The 6,120-nt window shown below is 33.0% G+C and overlaps 1 pseudogene; it reads left to right on the top strand.

Moving 5' to 3' along the window:
- Nucleotides 1–3,987: 3,987 nt before the first annotated feature.
- On the top strand, nucleotides 3,988–4,926 carry LOC124231996 (olfactory receptor 4F6-like; annotated as a pseudogene).
- Nucleotides 4,927–6,120: the final 1,194 nt, after the last annotated feature.

Here is a 6,120-nt window from a genome sequence, read left to right as displayed (position 1 = left end):
CTCTCTATATTTTTGAGAGCTACTATTTTATTTCTTATGTGAAAGATGTAGTATCCATTTCTATAACGTTTTTAATCAAATATTTCTTGAGCTTTTTCTATGTGCCAGCCACTGTTTCAGGCAGGTGATACAGTGTTGAACAAAGAAGAAAGTGTCCCTACATGGTGAACTTTAATTTTACATTTATGATAAGATAAAAATATTAGAACCAATCTAAGTAAAATACTGCCCGGAGGCTAAAAGTATGTTTTTGATCGGTCACTTCTTAATTTTCTAGAGGTGACTCATCTCTCAGTTAGCTGAACCACCACGTCCAACTACCCACTTTATTCTACCAAATCCTACTGCCATATCCATTATTCATATGCTTAAAGTCTTAACTTTTCTTCGTACCAGTGACGATTTTTCCTACTGCTTTACTGTTACTTCCCGTCTTTCCAGTCAAAATATACCTAAAACAGTGAGTGATAGCTCACATAAAATTCACACTCTTACATGTTCATAATATATCAATGTGTGTTGGTTTAAACTGTAACAGGCAACCTAAGCAAAGATGTACAATGTCCCACCAATGCTTCTTTTGATCATTATCTTATCCTCCTTATTTCTCCTTTAGGATCCTTCTTCTTCTCTTGTCTTTCTTTTCATTCTCCTATTATCTTTCCAATTTATCTTCATTCATCCTCTGTCTTTATGTCTTCTTTCCTATCTGTTCCTTAGACATGCTAGTGTCTCTGACTCCATCATGTTGATTACATTCATAGTTCCACCATTTGTATTGTGATTGTCCCATTTTAGAATGATTAAAGATCATAAATAGATTAAATTGCATGTTATAAATGGACCTTTTGACTCTTTAAGCTAATATGTTCATGTAGGGTAGTATTTTCCTTTTTAACAAACTTAATTATTAAGCAGCCCTGATGGCTTAGTGGTTAAAGTTCAGCATGCTCTGCTTGGCAGCCCAGGTTTGGTTCCCAGGTGCAGAACCATACCACTTGACAGTCAGTTTCCATGTGTTGGCAGTGGTTCACAAAGAAGAACTAGAAGACCCTACAACTGTACAGAACTATGTACTGGGGCTTTGTCTGGGGAACAAAAAAAGAGGAAGATTGGCAACAGATATTAGTAAAGGGTGAATCTTCCCCTGCAAAAAATAATAATAATAATATAATTCTCAAACTCCAAGGAAAACACCATTTCAGCAGTACTAACCTAATAGTACTGGGAATTTCCAGAATTGACAAATTAATTCAAAGACTTTAATTACTTTTATAAGGTGAAAATGACTTTTGTGATGAGAATCCTAAAGTATTGGGTTGATATGTTCTATCTTAGTTTAATAGGATAAAACATTTGATCTTAAAGTGTCAACATGATTCTTCAGCCTCAGCTTTATTTCTCCAAAGACACTGAATTGGATGATGAGCTTAAGAAATCACCAAATAACTTCTGCTCAACAGAGTAGAGGATATTCCCATGAAATCTTCCAGGGATGACTTTATTAACTCTATCATGCTCCCCAGATTCAAATCTACTCCCCAAATCCTTTGTCCTTATGCCCCTGTGACTTGGGTGATTTAAATATGAGTGAGAAGTCCAGTGATAGCAGTATGAAAGAATTGAAAATGATAAAATATTTTTCTGAGAAAATGCTAGAAAGATTATGTAGGAGAACATCTAGGTGAGAGAAGATAGAAAACAACGTAAAAATTGATCTAGAGACAACAAAAATATTTGCATATTGTATAAGAAGGAAAGAAATCATACCTAATTGTCTCTGTCTGCTGTATTCTTCACAAAGTATTATCTCTTCTATCCCATTGTACATTGCCTCTATTTATTTGACCATTTATTGTGTCTCTCTTAATATTTCCCACAGCAACATTACTAACTTTTCTCACTCTGAACTGAATGAAACCACCAGAATATCTATTTTCTTTATTAGCTATTTCCTGGTTACCTGAATTCATTCCAAATGGCCAAGCCTGGTCAAAATGAAACAGAGGAGATGCTTTGTCAATTAACTGGATGTAATACCCCAAGAAGTTTCAACTTCATCATAATTTTTTGAAAAGTCTAAGAAGTTTAATCAGGACCATTTACTTATTTAGCTATATCCTCTCCCACCCACCTTAATAATCTCATCTATTAACCAATTACTGGCAGTTTATGAAAATGGCCGATTGGATGAGAGAAGAATTAGAGTCCTTTACTTCTTCAGTTGGTTTGTCTTCTAATAATTATGAGTCAATTCTTTTTTTCAAACATTCTTAATAAACCATTCCTTCAACACTCCATGCTCTTCGATATTTTTATAAAAAAAACTAATAGGTATATAATATGTGTACTGAAAGATATTTCAAAATGTGAAACACTTTAAAAAGCTCTAAAAAAATCAAAATCATCTACATTATTTAAAATTTGGCTATGTAATTTTTTCACTTTTATTGCACTTAATATTATAAAGAAAAATCTTCCTAATGCTATGATAAACTCTTTTTTAAACATTTATTTTAATAACTGTATTACATCCCCTTATGTACATATATTATAATAGATTTAAACCTAATGTTTGGCATTGAAATTGTTCAAAATTTTATCACCCTAAAACTATGTGGTGAACATTTTTGTGCCAAAAACTCTTTCTGTACAAATAGAATTTCATAAGGAGTGTTATTTTACCAAATGTTATGGATTCAAGACTCTTGATACATGATTTCAAAATGTTTTCTTTAATGTTTGAATCAATCTATATTTCCTCCAGCAATGTGTGAAGGTCCCTATTTCACTGAGATTTTCCCAGGTTTTTTGCATTCTCCTTTTAGCAATCATGCTTACAGAAACACCCTGAGTGTTTTTGTTTGTTTTTTTTATGGAGGAAGATTCACTCTAAACTAACATCTGTTGCCAATCTTCCTCCTTATTTTTTCTTACCTGCCTCACCTCAAAGCTCCAATACATACTTGTGAATAGTTATAAATTCTGGTTTGTGTATGTGAGCTGCTGCCACAGCATGGCTACTGACAGACAAGTGGTGTGATTCCACACCTGGGAACTGAACCTGGGCCACCAAAGTGGAGCAAGCTGAAATTTAATCACTGGGCCATCAGGGCTGGCTTCAGACTTTCAAAGTTTTGATAATAATATTGTAAAAGTTTTTTGTAACTTAATACGAAAAAGTAGTGTTAAATTCTGTCTTATTTCTTAGGAGATACATATGCTAGGGGATATATATATATATATATATATATTTTTATACAGGCACATATATATATAGTTTACATTTCTGAATTCTATCTTCACAAGATCTGTCTATTCATCTATTAGATCTCAGAGGTTTTATTGAATGGTTTGAACTCTTCTTTATGTTATGAAGATATCAACCTTTTTTATTTCTGACACATTTCAAATTTAAGTATGATTTGAGTGTTGGCTTGAGGGGATTGTTTTTAGGCACATGTAGGAAACAGGTTTCAGAAGTGTCTTAACTGTTATGCATTTCTATACTCATTTTTAACTTTTATTTAATTGTATTGTTCTTGATTATAGTTTTAAAAGGATGTCTATTTTTATTTTTTAAAATCATTTTATATACTCATATACACACTTGCAATTTTCTAAGATTACCTATTTATTTATTTTTCTTTTTAATTTTTATTATATTCTTTCACCCGAATTCCTAGAGTTTATTTTGTGCATTCTTTTCTAAGACCTTAAGTTGCCTGATCAGTTCATGCATTTGAATAAATGAGAGTGTTTAAAGCAATAGATTGCCTCTGAGTGCAGCTTTGGTCATACTACATTAATGTTTTATACTCTGGGTTCCCATTATTTTGTAAATAGTTTACCATCAATTAAATAGAAGGCTTTTTAATAACCAATTTTAAATTATCAACATTTCACACATTATGTTCGGTGCTCAAAGTTGATTCCTTCTTTCGTTTCTTTCAGGTCACTTCAGAGTCTTCCTTTCTTTATGATTCAATGGACCAAGTAAATGGCTCTGTGGTGACTTAATTTGTGTTACTGGAACTTGCACAATCCTTGGCAATGCAGTTTTTCCTTTTTCTTTTCTTCTCTCTATTCTATGTGGGAATTATCCTGGGAAACCTCTTCATTGTGTTCACAGTGATTTTTGATTCTCACTTACACTCCCCCGTGTATATTCTGCTGGCTAATCTGTCACTTGTTGACCTGGGACTTTCATCTACCACAGTTCCTAGGATGATATCTGATCTTTTCAGTGATTGTAAAACAATTTCCTTCCACAATTGCATGATACAGATGTTCTTTATTCATGTCATGGGAGGAGCTGAGATGGTGCTGCTCATAGTCATGGCATATGACAGGTACATAGCAATCTGCAAGCCTCTGCACTATCTAACTATTATGAATCTCAAAATGTGCATGATTTTGATACTGGCTGCTTGGATTGCTGGGATGATTCATGCTGTGTCTCAGTTTGTTTTTGTCATAAATTTACCTTTCTGTGGCTCTAATAATGTGGGAAGCTTTTATTGTGATTTTCCTAGGGTTATTAAACTTGCATGCATGGACACTTACAGACTAGAATTTGTGGTCATTGCCAACAGTGGTTTCATATCTATGGGCACCTTCTTTTTCTTAATTGTATCATATATCTTTATTCTGGTCACTGTCAGAAAACATTCCTCAAAGGATTTATCCAAAGCATTCTTCACTTTGTCAGCTCTCGTCACTGTGGTGGTTTTGTTTTTCACTCCATGCATGTTTCTCTATTTGTGGCCTTTCCCAACCAAGTCATTGGATAAATTTTTTGCCATTGTGGATTTTGTTGTCACTCCTGTCTTAAATCCTGCCATCTATACCTTAAGGAACAGAGATATGAAAGTGGCAATGAGAAGGCTGAGTCGACAAGTTGTAAGTTCTAGGGAGATGACATAACAGATTTCATTGATAAAAGCACGAGATGAATGTCATGGACTATCAGGACCCTCATGATCACCATAAATGCCATGGAATGTGTACAATTTCATAATTGCCTTTAAAAAACTGAGACATCTACAGAAAAACAGGTATTGAATCAGAGAATTTCATTTTCAAATGAGTTGCAGTAATTGTTATTAATTGTAAAACATAAAGTATTGTATATTTCTGTCTAACCTACAAACCTAAATTTTAGTTACCATCAATGACCACATTCAATTTTCATGTGATTATTTTATATCTCTATATAAATATATACATATACATATACATGATTTCCCTTTATCAGTATCTTCATGCTGATAATAAGCATCACTGGAAATCAATTAATATTTCTTATAGAAACTATGTGGATCCAATGGATAAAATAACAGTTTATATAAACCAGTAGAAATTAAAATCTAGAAACAAACATTTCTCATCCTAATTGTACTATAAGGTTAAGTAAATAAGAAGGCAACACTGTGTTACAACTCTTAAGGACTGTTTCCAGTCTTTGATTGTCAACGTATTTTGTATAAGGCTATTTTAGAAATAGACATTAGCACTTTGCATTCTGCAAAATTTGCCCATGTTCCATTGTTTTCAACAGCAAATTTTTGTTGCCCTTGTAATCTTACTCAAAGTATTTCTTGATTCACTCTAAAAATGTGTCTATAATTATAAATGTATTCAAATGGACTTATTACCTAGAACAAGGAACCCCACTCAGATTTTAGCTTAATGTGCCTTTTCTTAAACATGGGTAATTAGGACAAAGAAGATGATTCACATCTTTCAGGGAAAGCCTGGAAAGTCTGATGGTCAAGAGCACACTTGAGAATACTTGGATGTATTTCTATAACTGATTTAAGGAACATTAATTGTGGTGACTCAGCTCAGTTTTAACTTCTGCATGGTAATTAAAGCTGCCTAAAAAAATGGCAAATGGTAAGAAGTAAGACCTTCTTATTATTGGTCAAGGTATTTTTCCTATGTTTTCTCCAAAGTTAGTCATTAATGTCATAAGCTATCCCCTTCATAAAATCTAAAGTATTATTATTTATTGTCTTGTCAGCCATCTGGATTTTCATTTCACAACTTTGTCTTATTTAATTGTTTTAGTATGATTCTTAAAACAGTGACCTTTAGACTCAGTGAGGTAGTAAAAAT

The sequence above is a fragment of the Equus quagga genome, chromosome 2, assembly GCF_021613505.1.
Source record: "Equus quagga isolate Etosha38 chromosome 2, UCLA_HA_Equagga_1.0, whole genome shotgun sequence".
In the NCBI taxonomy this organism is placed as follows: Eukaryota; Metazoa; Chordata; class Mammalia; order Perissodactyla; family Equidae; genus Equus; species Equus quagga.
The sequence above is the reverse complement of the archived record's forward strand: the minus strand, read 5'-3'. Positions and strand labels throughout refer to the sequence as shown.